This window comes from Gopherus evgoodei, chromosome 4 (genome assembly GCF_007399415.2).
Source record: "Gopherus evgoodei ecotype Sinaloan lineage chromosome 4, rGopEvg1_v1.p, whole genome shotgun sequence".
In the NCBI taxonomy this organism is placed as follows: domain Eukaryota; kingdom Metazoa; phylum Chordata; order Testudines; family Testudinidae; genus Gopherus; species Gopherus evgoodei.
The window spans coordinates 44,673,886-44,695,381 of NC_044325.1; the positions used below are offsets into that span (position 1 = coordinate 44,673,886).

At 44.5% G+C, this 21,496-nt stretch overlaps 1 protein-coding gene across 1 annotated transcript in view; it reads right to left on the bottom strand.

Annotated features, from left to right (window-relative positions):
• Positions 1–11,757: 11,757 nt before the first annotated feature.
• The window catches only part of TTLL5 (tubulin tyrosine ligase like 5), a 254,241-nt gene continuing 244,502 nt past the window's right edge, over positions 11,758–21,496 (bottom strand). The window contains 1 exon segment of the mRNA XM_030559099.1: positions 11,758–12,340. The gene's annotated coding sequence lies outside the window, so the exon portion shown is untranslated.

Consider the following 21,496-nt stretch of genomic DNA (forward strand, 5'->3'; position numbering starts at 1 on the left):
ATATCAACCCACTTTGGGGATCCCTTTGGAACATTTATCTGTCTTGGTGGCTCCATGTACTTCTCTCCGAGAGTCACTTTGGTGATGTTGAGACGACACTCTTCAGAATGGCCTGGACATTTGGTGGGGAAGAAGAGGGGCCACTGAATGGAGAAACTGCACATGTTTTGGAGGCAGGGATAGCTGAGAATGGGAAGCAGGAAAGTGTGATGAGCGTGTTGGAAAGGAGGAAGGGAGGCTGGACAATCCTTCCTGTTCTGGTCCAGATATCCTGGGACTCCAGCCCTCTCTCTGTCCTGAAGAATCAGGATTTCTTTATGACAGGACAATAAGTTAAAAAAAAAAAAAAAAGTTCACCAAGAAGGGGATCTGAGAGACACACTCAGGCCTCTTGTTGCCTCAGAGCTGGGATGCCAGGAGTCCCACAACTTACACTGTATCCTGCAAATCACAAAGGTCCATTCTGTAGCTCCTGAATACTGAGGTCTAAATCCAAATCACAAGCCCCACATTCAAGCTGCTCAGATGGGCTGATCTGAGAAGAGAAGGGAAGGGTGTGCTAACTCCATTCACAGAAGGCTTGATGTCTCCATTCTCCTTGCCATACAGCTCCTCTCCCCTCCTGGAGGTCCTACTAGATGGTTTTGTGTGTCAGTGCAGGTACCGTTGCTCCTGTGGGTACCTGATTTGGACCCATCCAGTCTTGGGTTGTTCCCCCAAAGGACCCTGTGTTTGTTGTGGTGCATGAGGTGCCTTAAGGAATTCTGCATCTCTCCTGCACAGGGACCTAGCCAGGCTCACCTGCCAAGGTTTCAAAAACAATATTAATCTTAAAACCATTGTAAAAAAATAAATATTTTTTGGGGAAATGGAATTTTCTGACCAGAGGCAATATTTGCTGAAGGAGTAGAGGTTTTATCATATCAGAATTCTGTTCTAGCTGCAACATAGGCTAGGGTGACTGCGAGATCTGCCCCCCACTCAGAACCACTTGTCCCATTCTCACTGAGCACGATGGCTAGCTAGAAACTCACAAGATGAGAAAGCTCCTCTTCCTCCATTTCCAAATAAAACACTCAGCCTGAAGGCCAGGTCAAGACCCATGCAGTCCACCCAAATGGTATCAGTTCTGTATGTGCCACATCCCAGCTAGGCCCTCGGACATGCAGTCACCTCCACCAGGTGCCATCAGGCAGACACAACCTCCCTGTCAATGCAATAAATAAAAAATAAATAACTAAAAAATGGATGGAGTCCAACACATAGGGCAACGCACTTACAGATAGCCTGCCACAGTGTACACTACAGTCACTGTGGCTTAACAACTTCAACATGGGTCGGTTGGATATGCTCTGTCTGCAGTCTGCCAAGTGAGAGAAAACCAAGTAGAGTCACAGCCTGTCACAACATGGGCACACAGACATATATCGTTTCCAAACAGGACTTGCGCACACACATACAATACCAAGAAATTGTCCCATAGACACATTCAGGCAGCTTCAGTCTGCCAAACCTAGCCACCCAGTTCTACTGTACAGCCTCAGAGACCTGCCCAAGCGCGATATGCACCCACTGCTCTCACCTAGAGTTCCCACAAAGAGAGGCATGTATTTCCAGAGCATACGCTACACTATCTCCTGCAACTTGGACACTTCTGGAAAGAGTGGGACCCACAAATAGACCCAATCCAATAGCATCATGCACACACAGACCCTCTGACTCAGACAGCCAAAGTCACTCCTAGTCATGTTCTTAGGACCATAGGACATGTTGCCTCATCCCCAACAACTCAGTGCTGGTAGCCTATACTCATCACCAGCCAAGCTTCCGCGTGGGCCTCTTCTCCTTTAGGTGTAGTTCTTCCATCAGGTCCCAGTTTGATCCTCCTCCTCCAAAATGCAGGCAGCTGCTGCTCACCTCATTGTGGTACTGCCCCAACACAGAATTCCAGGCATTTTAATGAGACATGAAAAAAAATCTAGATGGTTGGCTGGCAACTAGTGGTTGGCTGCCCTTTTGGCCAGGATCCTGCAGCGAAGGAACACCGGCTCTGATAAAAGGGCCCTTCCCACTCACTGACTAACTTTATCCCTTTCATTTTTCTTCAGGTCTCCTTGACCTGTAGTCGCTTGTGATGAAACTAGTAGCTCTGCCCTGCCTTGCAGCACACACTTATTATTGTGTGTGCTGGTGCTTTCCCTACTGAAAGATGAGTGAGGGAGTACACTGTGACTACAATAATGTACTGATAGACATGCTGTAAATGCCTGGCTAGATAGACGGGGAAATCCAGATGCCAGCTGGCAAAGGAATCCCTTCTAATCTCTTGGCAGCAACCCCCTGGGAGGTTTTGGTTTACAAGTTGGAGCCTGCTCTCTGGTTATCATTCCTCTTTGGCCTTGGGATTGGCCCTGCTGCCCATTCAACTGAAGGGCTCCCTTTCTCTAAAAAAAAAAAAAAAGAAAAAAAAAGGGGGGGAGGCTACAAAGGGATGAACTAGAGCACAATGCCTTCTAATACTTGACGCAGCACTTCACAGACATTCACTAATTAATGCTGGCAAATGGAGAAACGTAAGGCTCAGAGAGGGGACATGACTTCCCAATGCCACAGAGGGTGCTAGTGGCAGAGAAAGAATTAGAATTTAGGAGTTCCTGGCTCTCAATCTGGCCCGCAGACCACTAGACCCTCACCTCTCCTCCTATCTGGGGAGCTGCTTCCTGGAATGGCAGGCTGAGTCAAGAGTGGCATGGATGACTTAGTGGTTAAATCATAGGCCTCAGAGTGTGACAAACTGGCTTGTATTCTGCCACTGCTTTGCCATGCGGTCAAAGACAAGTCATCTCCCCTCTCTGGGACTCAGCTTTCCTGTATGTAAATGGGGATTGAGGAGAGGGCTGTTTGGTTACAGATCAGCTGTGAGATAACCCAGCAGCACTTGGTTAATGGCAGGTTGAATAGATTCCTGAGCCCAGTACCAAGAGCAGGTTGTTTCAGAACATTGGGGCTGGGGAAGGAGGGCAAAGGCAGAAAGCTGTTCCCCCTGTGGTCTGCTGCAATGGGGAAAGCAAGTGTGGACTGTAGGAAAGCAGATAAAAGCAGTGGCTCCTCACTACCTGTACTGAATACACACCTAATAACTCCCCCACCAGGAGCAAACTTAGGTAGGCTCAACATAATCACTTATCTCAATGTAGCAGACGCTGCGCTCAGAAACACAAGAGAGGAAGAAAGGAGTACTCTGCACTGCCATATGTGAGACCACTGGTATGATAATATGTGGCAGCCCCTTGTTTCTCAGGTTTTGTATGCTCTACAGTAGCATACAAAAGACCTAGGTCTGAATCTCGGTGCCATGCAACTCTGGTTGCAATGTTCTGCACTGTTACACAGGGGAACTACCTAGCTTATTGCACTAATAGAAGGCACTCAGCTACTATGGCGATGAGTATGATATATGAACCATTACAGAAAAACATGTTGTCCTAGACCCTTGCTGTATGTGCTGACTGTGCTCTCCACTGGCCCTAGCTATTCAACAGGCATACGGGAAAACAAGTGGACCACCCCCATCCCCTGTGTGAATTGGAGTGTGCTCCTTCCCCTATTCTGGTTTCCTGCCAACAGACTTCAGTGCACAAAGGAAATGAGATTACCTAGAAGAAAAAAGGAATAAGGGGCATACACCATTCACACAAACCTTTGTTTCACTGAAAACAGTATCAGCTTTGCTCCAACTCACTAAGTTTCAGGTCTCTCTCACTTTTCTCTGTGTTACATTTGACGTCTTCCATTCTTCAAGTTCATAAATCCCTTTCTGTACTTTCTGACTGCCACTAAACTGTCTTGTGTTTACCTGAGGTACTCATCCCATCAGAGGCAGAGAATAAAGGGGCCTCCAGCCATCACCTGGACTGCAGACCGAAATAGCCATGGCCTCCCAGGGGAGCTCACTGTTGTCAACGGTTTGTGATGACAGATTTTGATGGTGGAGCTGGGTTCTCAATGCAGGACAGAGTCCATAGCACTTGGAGAGCTGGGGACAATTCTGGGGTCGGTTTCACTGTACAGAAAAGGTTTCTCGCTTATTAAAAGGATATCTGCAACATGTAGCTCCTGGAATCTGTATTAAGGGGCTCACCTCTCTCCAACACTGCTCCACAGGTGATGTCAGGCAGAAGAATGGCTCAGAAAAATTGAAGAGGTCACTGCTGCTAGTACACAAGGAGCCCACAAGGGTGACATCCTCAGTCCACACACAGTGCAGAACAACAGTAACTGAAAAGGCTGACGAGCTCCAGGCACCCATATTAATGATCTTTACATAGCAGCAACAATTAGACAAATTAGGGAGGGGAAAACATACTCTTTGACTCAAAAAACATGTTAGAATTTTAAATTGGAGCCCTTAAAATGGGTTACCCAAAAGGTGAATAAAATGAGTCACTAATATGCACCTTATGATGCTTAGTAAAGGAGCAGCTAGGCTTCCAGGTGGCTGCTTTGCAAATCTCTTCTATAGTATCCACTTTTTCTCCTGGAAGCAACCTGAGCCCTCGCCCAATGGACGTTTACAAAGGACCCCTTCTCAGAGTGATGCTTCAAGAACAGGGGAACAAATCCATGGAGAAGTCAATACTTCACAAGCTGCTTTGCATTTCTGTATTGCTACAGAACCCACAGAAGGAATCAGCTAATCTGAAACACTTTTGTCTTTTCTAGGTAAAATGTGAGAGCCTTCAGGTCATGCTGCATGAATGTAGGATCCTTTCTTTGTCACATCCTGAGTTGCTCTGAAGGAAAGGAGACAAGGGACACCTTTTGCTCAGTGTGAAAGCTGGGATTTGTCTTGGGAATTCAGCTGAGCACAAGAAGAAAGGCAGCAAATTAAAAATTGCATCAAATGGTTGTGATTTCTCCTAATCTTCTATCTGATGGAATTGCAATTGAAAATGCCACCTGTGTCCACAGATTTAAAAGGAGGATGGCACTGTATTCTGGACCATCTTGGGCTCCTCCAGGGAGGTGGATTGCATGGAATTTGGACTTCAGTTGCTTGGCTGCTTTTAGAACACTCCTAAGTACAGGATGTTGCACAAGGAAGGTGGCACTAGATTCGAGAGAACTAAAACACAGCAGCCAGGTCTTTTCAGGTACCAGGGCTTTTCTCTAGGCTGCACTGGAAAAAATATTTTAAAATCAGGTATTTAGCACCCAGAGAGGGAACTAACTGTATTAAAAACTCATAAGGAGAAAGCTTTTCAGACTAGGTTGTACTTGCCACTGGTTGCTTGTGTTAGAGACTTAAGAAGGACATTAATGTTTGAGTCAGGGAGAACTTGGCACTTCAGGGTCAGTCTCACAAGCTATATCCATAAGAGAAGGATGTTCTTATCATCGTGAATCAGTTCCTATTGATTATGAAATGAAGAGTCCAGGACTTGGCTAAGGACAGTTGCACACACAGGTTGTTCCATGGTTAACCTGGAATTATGAGAATCCACTTCATCTTGTCCTTTTGTACTTTTCTCAGCACCTGGGGAAAGAGGGAGAAAGGAGGGAAGGTTCACAGCAGGCTGCAATTTCAGGGAACAAAGAATGTGTCTATCCCTAGTGCAAGAGGCCCCTATATCTGCGGCAGAACTGAGGCACTTTACAGCTGTGGCTTGTGGCAAACGTGTATTATTAGAATTTCCCACATCCTGCACATCTGGTAAAATACTTGTGGATTGAAGCTCCATTCCCTGTGATGTATGCTGGAACTGCCAAGCCAAATTGCTCTGATGCTGACTTTCTCAGCTATGTGGACTGCTGTGAATGTCACAAGATTCTCTTCTGCCCATTTCAGAGTGGGCAGAAGAAGAGCTACAATGTTCCCCCGCCCCCATACATGTGGTAAGAAACCACCACAGTATTGTCTAAATGGACTGATGCAAAAAGTGTAAATGTAGAATGGCATGTGATGCAGAAGTACAGGTGAATCCTTTTCGTTTTCAGTCTGCTCCTATAAAGATGCTTCTGGTTCTTTGAGCACTTATCTGGTTCATACGAACTCTCTTGGCAAGGAAACTGGCATCTGTCATTACTATGGTCCAGGCAGGATGTGAGCATGAAAATCCCTTGAGAAAAGTAGCAGGCGTGTCTCACCAGAGCAGAGATTTCCTGACATTCTTCTGGCAGGGTTTTCTTCTGCAGAAAATGAAATTAGTCCTATTGTGAGAGCAGAAGAAAGTAATGATTTGCTGTGAGCCAAGGAGCTGCAGGACAGTATGGTACTTAGAGGATGTCTTGGTCACTAGTGAAACAATATTCTAGAGCCTTTCATGAGACAAACATTTGTGGGCTTTCTAAGGTGATGAAACAGGCTTGTAAAGAGACAAGATCCTCTGATAGTTCCAGAGTGTGCTCAATGATTTATGATAAAGCCTATGGATGAAAGAAAATAACATTTTCTAAACCACAGCCAGAGCCTTTGGAAGAGATTGACTTACCAACTATCTAAATATGACAGAACTTGATCTCCTTACCAGTGAAGGGCATCTGCTACCATACTATATTATTACCATTTATTATTTGTATTGCATAATACCCAAATACCTCATTAGAATCTGGACCCTTTGTGCTAAGTGTTGTACAAACACATAGAAAGACACAACCTGTGTCTTGAAGAGCAGGAAAATGAGTGTAACACACAATAGAAAGAAAGGGGAGGTAGGACAAAGGAATGGTGGTAAAATCTGACTGTAGCATACCTTAGCAATAAGCACAATGTGATGACTATACATCATTTTAAAGTAATTTTTATTTTTTACTAATTCCAACTGCCTTCAACCCAGCATCATTGGTTGGCTACAATCAGAATCTTTGTGAAAATTTGCAGAGTCACAATTTATGGCAGCACCTGCTGCTATTTTCATTCCTAGGTATTTCTCATGAGATGCTAGTGATCGTATATGGAGACATGAGTTTTGCATGTCTGTGGATGCTAAGAATTCTCCAGCTGATATTAGGCCAAGAGATTCCATCTTGAATTTCTGGTACTAGAAACAAGAGAGAAAAGGCTTTCATCAAACTGTCCTTAACAGACAGGAAGAGATGAGGTGCTGGGAACATTTGCTTACATCATCTCCTTTTGAAAGGTCAGAGGCATAAGGAGAGAACGTTTCTTGAGCGTGAGGAAAGTAAGGCAAAATTCTGTAACCATTTGAAATGATGGAAGGAACTCATTTGTCTGGTATTTTCCCTGTCTGAGGAACTAGTTAAATTCTATCTATAAGGTGTTGCCTTATATATTAAAATGTACACACTTGGTCTGAGGTGGAGATGGACATAGGAGACAGAAGGGTGGAGAGTCTCTGGGTTAGGCTAAAAGGGGTAAAAACACAGGTGATGTCGTGCTGGAGTCTACTACAGGCCACCTAATCAGGCAGAAGAGGTGGATGAGGCTTTTTTCAAACAATTAACAAAATCATCCAAAGCCCAAGATTGGTGGTGATGGGGGACTTCAACTACCCAGATATATGTTGGGAAAATAACACCGCGGGGCACAGACTATCCAATAAGTTCCTGGACTGCATTGCAGACAACTTTTTATTTCAGAAAGTTGAAAAAGCTACTAGGGGGGAAGCTGTTCTAGACTTGATCTTAACTAATAGGGAGGAACTTGTTGAGAATTTGAAAGTAGAAGGAAGCTTGGGTGAAAGTGATTTGAACTCATAGAATTTGCAATTCTAAGGAAAGGTAGAAGGGAGTACAGCAGAATAGAGACCATGGATTTCAGGAAGGCGGATTTTGGTAAGCTCAGAGAGCTGATAGGCAAGGTCCCATGGGAATTAAGACTGAGGGGAAAAACAACTGAGGAAGTTGGCAGTTTTTCAAAGGGACGCTATTAAGGGCCCAAAAGCAAGTATTCCGATGGTTAGGAAAGATAGAAAATGTGGCAAAAGACCACCTTGGCTTACCCTTGAGATCTTGCGGGACCTACAAAATAAAAAGGCATCATATAAAAAATGGAAACTAGGTCAGATCACGAAGGATGAATATAGGCAAATAACCCAGGAATGCAGAGGCAAGATTAGACAAGCAAAGGCACAAAATGAGCTCAAACTAGCTATGGGAATAAAGGGAAACAAGAAGACTTTTTATCAATACATTAGAAGCAAGAGGAAGACTAAGGACAGGGTAGGCCCACTGCTCAATGAGGAGGGGGGAACAGTAACGGGAGACTTGGAAATGGCAGAGATGCTTAATGACTTCTTTGTTTCGGTCTTCACTGAGAAGTCTGAAGGAATGTCTAGTATAGTGAATGCTTACGAGAAGAGGGTAGGTTTAGAAGAGAAAATAACGAAAGAGCAAGTAAAAAATCACTTAGAAAAGTTAGATGCCTGCAAGTCACCAGGGCCTGATGAAATGCATCCTAGAATACTCAAGGAGTTAATAGAAGAGGTATCTGAGCCTCTAGCTATTATCTTTGGGAATCATGGGAGACGGGGGAGATTCCAGAAGACTGGAAGGGGCAAATATAGTGCCCATCTATAAAAAGGGAAATAAAAACAACCCAGGAAATTACAGACCTGTTAGTTTAACTTCTGTGCCAGGGAAGATAATGGAGCAGGTAATCAAAGGCATCATCTGCAAACACTTGGAAGGTGGTAAGGTAATAGGGAATAGCCAGCATGGATTTGTAAAGAACAAATCATGTCAAACAATCTGATAGCGTTCTTTGATAGGATAACGAGCCTTGTGGATAAGGGAGAAGCGGTGGATGTGATATACCTAGACTTTAGTAAGGCATTTGATACGGTCTCGCATGATATTCTTATAGATAAGCTAGGAAGTACAACTTAGATGGGGCTACTATAAGGTGGGTGCATAACTGGCTGGATAACCGTACTCAGAGAGTAGTTTGTTAATGGCTCCCAATCCTGCTGGAAAGGTATAACAAGTGGGGTTCCGCAGGGGTCTGTTTTGGGACCGGTTCTGTTCAATATCTTCATCAACGATTTAGATGTTGGCATAGAAAGTACGCTTATTAAGTTTGCGGATGATACCAAACTGGGAGGGATTGCAACTGCTTTGGAGGACAGGGTCAAAATTCAAAATGATCTGGACAAGTTGGAGAAATGGTCTGAGGTAAACAGGATGAAGTTCAATAAAGATAAATGCAAAGTGCTCCACTTAGGAAGGAACAATCAGTTTCACACATACAGAATGGGAAGAGACTGTCTAGGAAGGAGTATGGCAGAAAGAGATCTAGGGGTCATAGTGGACCACAAGCTTAATATGAGTCAACAGTGTGATACTGTTGCAAAAAAAAGCAAACGTGATTCTGGGATGCATAAACAGGTGTGTTGTAAACAAGACACGAGAAGTCATTCTTCCGCTTTACTCTGCGCTGGTTAGGCCTCAACTGGAGTATTGTGTCCAGTTCTGGCACCGCATTTCAAGAAAGATGTGGAGAAATTGGAGAGGGTCCAGAGAAGAGCAACAAGAATGATTAAAGGTCTTGAGAAATGACCTATGAAGGAAGGCTGAAGGAATTGGGTTTGTTTAGTTTGGAAAAGAGAAGACTGAGAGGGGACCTGATAGCAGTTTTCAGGTATCTAAAAGGGTGTCATCAGGAGGAGGGAGAAAAACTTGTTCACGTTAGCCTCTAATGATAGAACAAGAACAATGGGCTTAAACTGCAGCAAGGGAGATTTAGGTTGGACATTAGGAAAAAGTTCCTAACTGTCAGGGTAGTTAAACACTGGAATAGATTGCCTAGGGAAGTTGTGGAATCTCCATCGCTGGAGATATTTAAGAGTAGGTTAGATAATGTCTATCAGGGATGGTCTAGACAGTATTTGTCCTGCCATGAGGGCAGGGGACTGGACTCGATGACCTCAAGAGGTCCCTTCCAGTCCTAGAGTCTATGAGTCTATGAGTCTATGAATCTCCAAAGGAACCTGGGGACATGGCTGCAGGAAGTCAGTAACTTGATTTGTTAGTATAAGGATTTGCCCAAGGACTTACTCTTTCCCTTTGGTAGCTATTGTAGTATTCAAGCTGTGGAAATTAGGTCAGTAAAGGTATTATGTTCCACTAAAGAAGTTTGTTGGCTTTGGGGTAGAAGTGTACTGAGCTTAGGAGTCTGTCTTTTCTTGCTTTCTTTAAGGCCAATTCCATTTTTTTGTCTGAACAGGTCAGATACAGAGTTGCCCCTTCCCAAGGAACATCATTCTCTTAGAGAACACTGCACTCTTGGCATGGATTTTAGTGAGAAGGCCCAGATATTACTCTCCTCTTTAGGGAGTCTTATCTGATCACTGAATATACCACAAAAGTTTTCTCACCAGGGTCTCCCCAAACATAAGCAAATCTCACTTTTGGTTGAAAACAATGGGTAAAACACTTTTGTAAATGTCAGGAATATTCTTTCACTTAACAGAAGGGAAAGAATACTCTGACCAGCTCAGAGCCTGACCACCACCTCAGTTCTGTGGCTCATGTACTACACATTAAACTCCTCAGGGAGGCAATTTCAAAGTCAGAATCTGACTCTGAAGAGGATGGAGAACTTTCTCCTCCTCCACAGAGACTCCAGGGAGATGGACTTGATTTCTCTTTGGCTTCTCAGGGAAGGAAGATCTGTCGGGCTTCCTTACATGAGAGCTTGGCTCTCTGCCTTGTTTGTGAGGGCTTCTTGCTCTTGTGTGTTTAGTAGAGGACTAACCTCTATGTTAGAGTAAGTGGCAGGGAAGCTGTAGAGATTCTGATTTCCCTGAGGCCTAACTGAGGTAGCCTGCTAGCTTCTGATCAGAAATTAAACAGGCAGAGAAGAGAAGGGTCACCTGCACTACTAGGCTCTGCAGCCAGTTAATATGGGAGCTGGAAGTCTGTTTCACACATTACTGGCACATGCCATCTGCTGCTGCCAGTGGCCATTGCAGATACAGCAGTTGATGTGGACCCTCTTATTTTAATCTTTGTTTTTCCATTTTTCCAGGCATTGCCTGAGGGGTGAACATCAGCAACTTCTCCTCATTAAGGCAGAGTGGAAACCAGGTCCTGAGAGCACTAGCAGCAGGGACCCAAGTAGCAGGAAGACTTCTTTCTTCTGATATATCCTTCATCCTGTCCATCACTTGTCTGCCAGTCACCTGAGGAGGACCTGGTAGCACTGATTACTGGAACTGCAGTGTGTACTGCAGGAATGATAGGGAGGCAAATGTAACCGGGAAGGAGAGAGACCAGATCTTAGCAGCCTGTTCAGTGTGGGGTCCAATATAAACAGTAGGAGCCTGTGTGTTGCTCGGGAAAATGGTCTGTTATAATTGTTCCATTTGCTGTTTGACAGGAGAAGAATATGGAAAATATGGGAAATCTTGTTGGTTATTTAATGAACCTAGAAGCTGAGCAGGGCCTGAAGATATTTGCTCTGCATTTTAGGGAGCAGTGGGTTTTCAACCCTATGCAATCTCCAGCTGCTGATGCACTCCTCTAATGCAGGCAGAATTATCTTCATAGCATTAGCCAAACTTTGACTGGAGTGGTACAACAAGCCCCTACTGCAGCTGATAGAAGCCACCTGTCCCTTGGGCTTCAGGTCTGATTCTGGAAACATCAGCCAATCATGAAAAAGTTTAGAAAGCAGAAATAAATGGGAGGAGAAAGTAAAATACAAAAATAAGCCACACCAAATACAAACCTCCAGCAATGAAACAACATGACATTACAGTCAGATTTTAAAATAACTGAAAATATAAACCATACAAACAAAATGAAATTCCTTTATTCAAACTGAGTATTTCCATGGCTTCCTGCCAAAATTCAGATGGCAGCCATGAGGATTTCTCTCGTCACATGGTCTGTTTGTCTTCTGTCATTGGTTGTCATGTGTGAGCAGTGCTCAGAGGGTAGAGAACTGTGTCTGTTACAGGACTAGGATGGGCTGAAATGGCTGAGTGGATGAGGCTTCATCTTCAACTTGGACCTTGGAAGCACTATGCAGACAGCTAGAGGACCTCTGTCTTATGTGAGTGTCTCTATGGCTGGTGGATGGAAGGAGGGTTGGGAGAGGAGAAGGAATCCTGGGGGCTCAGTGGCAGAAGCTCTGAGAGGGAATGGTGCCATCAGCTTAGAGCCTTACCATCAGTTCCCACAGACATGTAACTTCTCTCCTCTCCTCAGAGAGTTCTTTGAAATGTGCAGCAGGGCCTCACTGTCACCTCTACTGGGTGTTAAAGGAATGGTAGTGTGATGCACAGCACTGCTGCTTCATCCCTTCCCTAGCACCCAGGAGCGGTACATTGAGCTTCTCACCTGGTGCTCAGGGTTAATCCATCACTGCGAGTAGGAGCTGGAAAAGACACAAGACAAAGCCTGTGAGTGACCTCAGAGGGGCATTCAGAGTGTAAAACACCACTGCACTGACCCAGTGGATGCAGAAGTAATTAGCACTAGAAATCTGGAACTCCCTGTCAGACTGCAACCACACAAGAGCTACACACAAATGCATAGATCAATATGCTAAGCCTGTCTGAATAAACTAACAGCTTAAAAGCCATAAACACTTCTCACCATCCCCTGGATAATAACTACCCCTTCAGCTGCTTATGACTGCTCTCCGCCTGACCCATCTGGCTCCTCACAACATCCTCCTACAGCCATGCTACTGATTTGTCTTTTTCCTCTTCAGTATATTTGGTCTCTTCCATTCTGTGTCTTTTCCTCCCTTGCTTGCTGGTCAGGAACCTCTAGCCTCCCAAAAGAAGGAGCTGAGGGGCTCATTGCTGCAGGGGTGACTCTCTGAATGAATAATTTGGGGAATGGGAAGAATGTTTTCCTTCCACTGTCAGAATGGAGTTTAATTCTTAGCTCTGCATTTTCCCACTTTGATAGGTTAAGGCAAATTCTGAGTCATCTTCACTTCTTTTACTTAAAAAAATTTATTTGATGTTCATTTAAAAAAAAAAAATCCAGAAGGTCTAGTAATGCAGCATGTTTTGTTTGAATAGGTCATGTTTTTGGTTATCAGGTGGGCAAAGCTTTTCCTGTATATTTAGGAAATCAGTTTGCTTCTAGATTTGAACACCACTTGTTGGGAGCTGTGTTTATTAAAAATAAATGCACTTGGAACCAGAATGCCAATTATGTGCACTTGGACTGGTTACTGGTCCAGAAATCTGCATTCAGCATCCTATTGTCCCTCTGTATTCACCTGCTATATTAATGCCAGTGCAATGGAAGGGAAATGAAGTCACACAAGCCACCCATCCAATCTCGGCACTCATCCTCCTGCTCCACAGAGACTCCCTTGCCTCTCTTTTCGCATGTAACCATGTAACACAAATGGCCCTGTCCACATACACTAACATGAACTCATATTTCACGAGTTCTTTGTGCCTGGATGTCTTGAAGGCTCACGCAGGGAGGGGCATTCCTAGGCATATGTAGAAATTGATGAGTCCCTTTCTTCAGAGCGGCCACTGGGCACTACTGCAATACAAATATTAAACAATCTAAGTAAATCCATGGGGCATTCCCCTTTGAGGCTGTTGCTGGCCTGTTCACCATCCTCAAATGGGTGCTAGGTGACAAAAAGGGACAGATTTCTTGTTAGCAAAAGGAACCTTAGAAATAGGCTTGGAATTAGATTGTCTCAATCCCCAGACTACGATAATTGAGTCTCTTTGTTCAAAAGATTCAGGAGACTGAGTCACTATGTATAACAGACTGAATCCCCTTATCCTCCACTTCCCAGGAGTTGTTAGAACACAAGTCTGTCTGGCTATGTATCCAGGTACTACCATGTCCTCTATGACTAACATCTGAGCACTTCATAACATTATGAATTTATCCTCAGAGCACTTCTGTGCAACAAGGAAGTTGCATCTCCATTTCACAGATAGGGCACTGAAGCACAAAGGCCATGTGATTTGCCTAAGATAACACAGTGAGTCTGTGGTAGAGCTAGGAAACCAAATCTCTTGATTTCTAGTCTTAAATGCAAGACCTTCCTCCTTCCTACATGGGCTGATAACCCTAGAAAACTCATCTCTCTTGGCTCCATGCAGAGGGACTTTCCAATCCTACAGTGTTGCTCATGCTTCCCTTGGTAACATACAGCTTGAATCTGAAAGGAGGTAAATTGATAGACAATATATATATCCTAGAGTGGATGACATTAGCAACAGGGACAGCTGACAAGTGAAGACCAACCTGCCTCCTTCCCCACCTTTTCTGGGCACAAGTCCAGTTTGGCTTACTGGACTATGTAGGCTCAAGAAAGCAACAGCACCATGTCACAAAACCCTGCCTGGGTAGGTAACACAAAAGGGCTGCCCACAGCTGCAAGCATTTGAGTGAAATTTCCCTGCATGAAAAGGCTGGTGAGCAGCCTCACTAGGAAGGAGAGACAGGCTTGAGGAGGCCAGTGTGACCCCTACTGTCTGCCCCATGCAACAGAGAAGACAGAGATTTACCTTTCCATCCAACACCACTACAAAGTCACTGTGCTCTGGATAAACCCAAGATCTGTTTCCCCTTATTCACCTCTGCTCTGGCACTTTGAGTGCAGAAGGTGAGGGTCTGCAAGGATTCTAAAAAACAATACTGGCCACCCCAAGCTGGTATTAAACTCCCAAGGTTATAGCTTTTCTCTGACCTTGGATGGGTAGATGCTGCCACTACCCAAGTGCACCCCCCCTCCCCTCCACAATTTTTAGAACCCAGGAAGGTGCACTTGCGAATTCCTTCCTGTCGGGTACCCTCAAGTTCTTTCACCCCCCCCTCCGGGGAAGAGCTGAGACAGAAAACAAAGGAAACTTGCTGTTGCCAACAGCTAATTAAACAACATATGCACAAACCTCTTAGGACACAAAACCCCAATCCTGTTCTTAAAAACTTAGTCTTTTTGCTAGGTCTTAAAAAAAAAAAAACAATTACAAAAATGAAGCATCAAGATAGCTCTTCTGAGGTTCAGCATAAAGGTTACAAGCAAAACAAAAGCATTTGGGGGTTAGCACAGAGGAGTCCACAAGCCGATAAGAATAAAAGAAATAACCCTAATCGCATCTTCCTAGACACTCCTCATCTACCTACATATCTGGGGATCACGAGTAGTTCTAGGTATGATTTGATGATTTTCATACCTGGTTTAAAGCTTTTTACAGCATAGTTTCAGTCCTGTCCCTGCTTTGTTCCCTCTCTCTGGAGAACAGCAAAGGATAGAGAAAGGGGAAGTTTTCCCTCAATTTAAAAAAGTTCTAGACCTCCCACTGGCTCTTTTAGTCAGGTGCCCATTCTCTTCTTTTTAACCTATGGGCTTTTTTTAACCCTTTACAGGTAAAGCAAGTAGAGAACAGCTACTAACGGATTTTATAGCTAACTGGCTGACTGGGTGTCCATAAAAGGGAGCCCTCCTCCCCCACACTTCATTTATAACAACTACAAAGTTCTTGTGCTCTGTATAAACACAGATCTGTTTCCCCTTATTAATCTCTCCACTCCCAGGTTGTTTGCAGTACTTGCTTCTCCCTGCTCTGGCTCTGTCCTTCCCCCTTCAATTCCCATGAGTCTTGCCACACTCTCAACCTATTCACTCTAATTTTTTGCCTATTTTCTCTACTGCAAACCAAGAGTAAATCAATGCCACAAAAAGACATCCAGTTCAGTGGAGGGGCAGAGTCAATTCCTGTATTGGTAGCAAGGTATCAAAGGACCACATACAATACAGTAGAAGTAAAAGAAAGGTTACTCACCCCTGTGCAGTAACTGAGTTTCTTTGAGATGGTTGTCCCAGTGGGCGCGACACTTTAGGTGATTCTCTGCTCCTGCACTTGTAATTATAGATTTTAGTAACAGTGCCTGATTGGGGTCACACATGCACGGTCTCTATCTTGCACTGCCTCAGGCAATTATGTAGCGCTGTGTGATCAACCCTCCCTGGATTCCTTCTCTACTGCAGAGCCCTCTAGTGTGAACAAACTCCAAAGAGGGGAGGAAGGAGGGTAGTGAAGCACCCATGGGGACAACCATCTCGAAGAACCTCAGTTACTGCACAGGATGAGTAATCTTCTCTTCTTCATTGACGAGTGTCCCTGTGGCTGCTCCACTTTAGGTGACTGTAGAGCAGTGCTCCTCTGTGGAAGGGAGGGGCTTCAGAGTTGCATGGCAGTTGATAAAACCATAATTCCAAGTACAGCTTCTGATGCCGAGTGTGCTCTATGGTATAGTGTTGTGTGAAGGTATGGACTGTTGCCCAGGTGGCCGCTTTGGAGATGTCCATTACAGGCACATTATTGAGGAAAGCTATTGATGTAGAGAGTGCTCTGGTAGAATGAGTGTCCCTGGCTGGAGTTGTATCTGATGATGGCAACGGCAAAAGTCTGTGCAGCCGGGGATCCATTTTAACAGCCTTTGTTTGGGTCTGGTGTCTCCCTTATATCGTTCTGTGATGGAAGAAATCACTTTGGTGACTTTCTGAAAGACTCTGTCCTCTCAATGTAAAAAGCTAGTGCCCTATGGGTGTCTAGGGTATGAAGCATTGCTTCTTGTTTGTTCCTGTGAATTTTTTTTTGGAAAATGATGGGAGATGAATGGGATAATTCAAATGAACAATTAAACTATTTTAGGTAGAAACTCGGGGTGTGCTCGTAGAGTAACTTTATTTTTGAAAAATATTGTGTATGGGGGATGTGCCATGAAGTCCTCCAGTTCTCCCACTCGTTGGGTGGATGTGATAGTGACAAGGAAGGCCGCCTTCATCAAGAAGTGAGCATGTTGCTAATGGTTCAAAAGGGGGCTCCATAAGGCACTGCAGCACCAGATTGAGGTCCCATGATGGAGTGGGGGCTCATATTTCTGCATAGAGGTTAAGAAGACCCTAGAGAGAATGTTTAATGGTAGGGTGGGTGAACATTGAGAACTTGTCCACTTTGTGGTGAATGCTGTGACTACCCCAAGGTGTACTCTGATGGAGTTCATCGAGAAACCCAACTTCTTGAGTTCCACGATGTAATCCAATACCACTGTTAAAGGAGAGGTAGTTGTCATAGTTTACCTATACTGCCATCATGTATAGAATCTCTTCCATTTGTGAAGGTAGGTATACCAGGTAGTAGAGCTTCTGCTGTTTAAAAGAATGTCTCTTATCTCCTCCTAACAGTCATTTAATTGTCTTGGAAACATGGAGTAGCCATGACTTCAGGTGGAGTCTTGCTATGTTCGGATGATAGACCCGGGCCACACCGAGAGACAGGACATAAGATAGAAGTGGAAGTGTGGTGGCACACAGCCATCTTCAGGAGGTAAGGAAACCATGTTTGCCTGGCCACATGGAGGCTATCAAGATGACTTTGGAGTTGTCAGTCCTTATCTTGTGTATGATCCTGGCTAGGAGAGAGGTTGTAGGAAAAGTATATAGTAGATGTGTATCCCATTTGAGGAGAAAAGCATCATCAAGAGATCATGGTCTCAGTCCAGCTCTGGAGCAGAAGTAAGGGCACTTGGCTGGTTTTTCGCAAAGAGATCTATAGTTGGGAACCCTTTGCATCTGAATATGTTCTAAAGTACCCTGGTGTTCATTTCCCACTCAGGTCCTGGGAAAATTTTCTGCTCAGTGCACCTGCTGTGGTGTTTTGGCATCCTGGTAGATAAGAGGTTGAGATGTCGATGTAGCGAATGCACCAATTCCATAGTTGCATCGCTTCTGTGCACAGGGAGTGTGACTGTGCCCCTCCTTGGCGTTTTATAAAACACATACAAGTAGCATTGTCTGTCAGCACTTTTATAGCCTTGTCATTGATTAAGGGTAGGAAGTGTGAACATATATCGTGGACTGCAGATGAACTCCAGTCTCTGAATGGATGTGACTGTTGATTTTTGTTTGTTTTCCTGTAGACTCAGCTGTGCGAGAGAGCTACTGTCTTTTGGATAGTCCCATCATTGGAATAGAGATTGTGAGACTCTGTTGTTCAGTTCCCATTCATGATACTGGGAAAATTGTCTGCTCAATATGTCTACTGTCGTGTTCTGGTAACCGGGGAGGTAGGATGCTGGAATGTGTATGTTGTGGTTTATGCACCAGTTCCAAAACTTTATGGCCTTTGTGCATAGGGAGTGAGAGCGGGATCCTCCCTGTCAATTTATATAGAACATACAGGTGATGTTTTCGGTCACCATGTGTAGTGTTTCGTTCTTTATCAATGGGAGGAAGTGAAGACAGGCATTGTGAACCGCACATAGTTGAGGAGGTTGATGTGTAATTGAGTCTGCATAGAAGACCATCTCCCTTGAATTGTATGCTGATCCAGGTGCGCACCCCAGCCAATCAAGGCATATGTTGTAATTAGCATGGATGCTGGATCCTGGTGTAAAAGGACCCCTGAACATACATTGTCTGGTTGTGTCCAGTGTAGGAATTCCTTGATTTTTGGTGGCATTGTGAGGCTCCTGTTCAAGTAAGCAGGTATGTGCCAATATCTGTGGTCTGTTCATGACTACTGAGATAAGGTTGGTCAGTGTCATGAATCTGTTAATCGGTAATGATGCCCTGGCCTCTATGGCATCTAGGTGGGCTCTGATGAAGTCCAGTTGTTGTACCGGAAATAGGATTGATTTTTGTTCATTTATCTGTAGCCCTAAATTCTGGAAGAGATGGATCGTCCATTGAGTGATTTCGATTGTTTCTGATCGAGTGTGGCCTTTGAGTAGGCAGTCGTCCAGATGTGGAAATATTATAATCCCTTGTTTGTGCAAATGTGTTGCCACTACCACAAGGGTTTGAGGAGACTCTCGGTGCAATGGAAAGGCCAAAAGGTAGAACTCTGTATTAGTAGTGGTCACTTCCCACTGTGAACCAGAGGAACCTTCTGTGAGCGGGATTATGGTGATGTGGAAGTAGGTGTCTTGTAGGTTGAGGGTTGAGAGCCAGTCCCCCGTTTACAGTGCTGGTATTACTGTGGTCATTGTGACCACCTTGAATCTGGGGCCTTGTACAAACCTGTTGAACTTTCTGAGATCTAGAATGGGTCTCCGTTTTTCTTCTGGGTTAAGAGGTAATGGGAGTTGAATCCCTTCCCCTTGTGTTGTGTAGGAACTAGTTCCACGGCACCTAACTGCAGAAGATGGTTGTGACGGGTTGGATCACAGAAACCCCCTGGGAGCTGCCACCTGATGTGCCAAGACTACTTCTACCCCTGCTTTCCCTGCCAGCTCAGGACCCCAGCACCCTGTCTTGCTGAGCCAGACACTTTTGTCTGCTCCAACAAAGACCCAGGGTCTGAATTATTTGCCCCAAAGCTGCAGGTTTACCTGAAAGCAGCTAACAGAAGTGTTCCTGTCTTTAACACTCAGATGCCCAACTCCCAATAGGGTCTAAACTCAAATAAATTCATTTTATCCTGTATAAAAGCTTATACAGGGTAAACTCATAAATTGTTCGCCCTCTATAACACTGATAGAGAGATATGCACAGCTGTTTGTTCCCCCAGGTTTTAATACATACTCTAGGTCAATTAATAGGTAAAAAGTGATTTTATTAAATACAGAAAGTAGGATTTAAGTGGTTCCAAGTAGTAACAGACAGAACAAAGTAAGTCACCAAGCACAATAAAATAAAATGCGCAAATCTATGTCTAATCAAACTGAATACAGATAATCTCACCTTCAGAGATGCTTCAGTAAGTTTTTTCCTCAGACTGGACACCTTGCAGGCCTGGGCACAATTCTTTCCCCTGGTACAGCTCTTGTTTCAGCTCAGGTGGTAGCTAGGGGATTCTTCATGATGGCTCCTCTCTCCCCTTTGTTCTGTTTCACCCCTTTATACATCTTTTGCATAAGGCGGGAATTCCTTGTCCCGCTCTGGGTTCCCACCCCTTCCTTCTCAATGGAAAGACACCAACTTAAAGATGGATTCCAGCTCAGGTGACATGATCACATGTCACTGCAGGACTTCATTGCCCACTTGCCAGCACACACATATACAGGAAAACTTATAGGTAAAACACATCCATCTGCAGACAATTGTCCTGGTTAATGGGAGTCATCAAGAGTCCAAACCACCATTAATGGCCCACACTTTGCATAATTACAATAGGCCATCAGAGTTATATTTTATATTTCTAGTTTCAGATACAAAAGTGATACATTTATACAAATAGGATGATCACACTCAGTAGATTATAAGCTCTGTAATGATACCTTACAAGAGACCTTTGCATGAAGCATATTCCAGTTACATTATATTAACTCATTAGCATTTTTTTTATAAAATTACATAGACTGCAACATCACGGGTGATTTACTTCTTGTTGTAGCAGATGCTCATGAGAAGGGTCCCTGAAGAGGAATGGGAAGGGCAGTAGGGTGTGTGAGCAGGAGGTGAAAGGGATAGCATAGCCTCATCTTACGATCTCTAAAATCCATTGGTCCATAGTGATTGATGCCCAGACATGGTAAAAAAGGCATAATCACTGGCCAACGACGTGGCTGGTATTCACGCTGTCAGGTAAGGGAGGTCATCCAGACCTCAACCAAATTTTCAAAATTGTTGCTTGACTGATGTGGATTATGACGTAGAGGACTGGGTTTGACTGGCTCTATGTCTCTGTGACCTTTGTCTGTGCCTTTAGGGGTCGTATAGTCGTTGCTGTTTGTGTGGGAACAAGGAGTCTCTGCTGCGTTGATATGACCGGGAATGTCTCTGTTTCATCGCACGTGTATATATCCTGAGTGTATGGAGAGTCACTTGGGAATCTTTCATCGAGGGGAGGATCTCATTGGTTTTGGCAGAGAAAAGTTTTTCTCTGTAGAATTGAAGATCTTCCACTTTTACTTAAGAACATAACATAAGAACAGCCATACTGGGTCAGACCAAAGGTCCATCTAGCCCAGTATCCTGTCTTCCAACACTGGCAAAAGCCAGGTGCTTCAGAAGGAATGAACAGAACAGGTAATCATCAAGTGATCCATCTCCTGTCACCCATTCCCAGCTTCTGGAAAACAGAAGCTAGGGACACCATTTCTGCCCATCCTGGCTAACAGCCACTGATGGACCTATCCTCCATGAATTTATCTATTTGGACATCTTTCAGAATTCCTGAGGATTGCAGCCATGATGTCTTGCACATTACCACGCCTTGACATCTCCCTGTGTGGACTGGGAGGGTTAGGATACCGTTGGCAGTACGCTGCCATGGATCCCAGTAAGGTCACTGTGGTGGAAATGGTGGCGGCATCCAGGGGTGTACATACCATCCTTGAGTTTCAGGTCTGGAGTGGTATTCCTGGTGTTCTGGTGGACCTGGTCTGGTAGCTGTGTGGATAGGCAAGGAGTGATGGAAGGAGTAGATTTCCCCTTCATCATCATTATCCTCATCTCTGGATAAAGGAGGAGCTGATTTGGGTGGTGTGGTATGTTGGCATGGTACCGCGTGTGATGGAGTAAGGTCGGTGCCAAGGAGACCAGATCTTTATGGCGGAGAAACTGCTGCAGTACCAAGAACATCAGTGC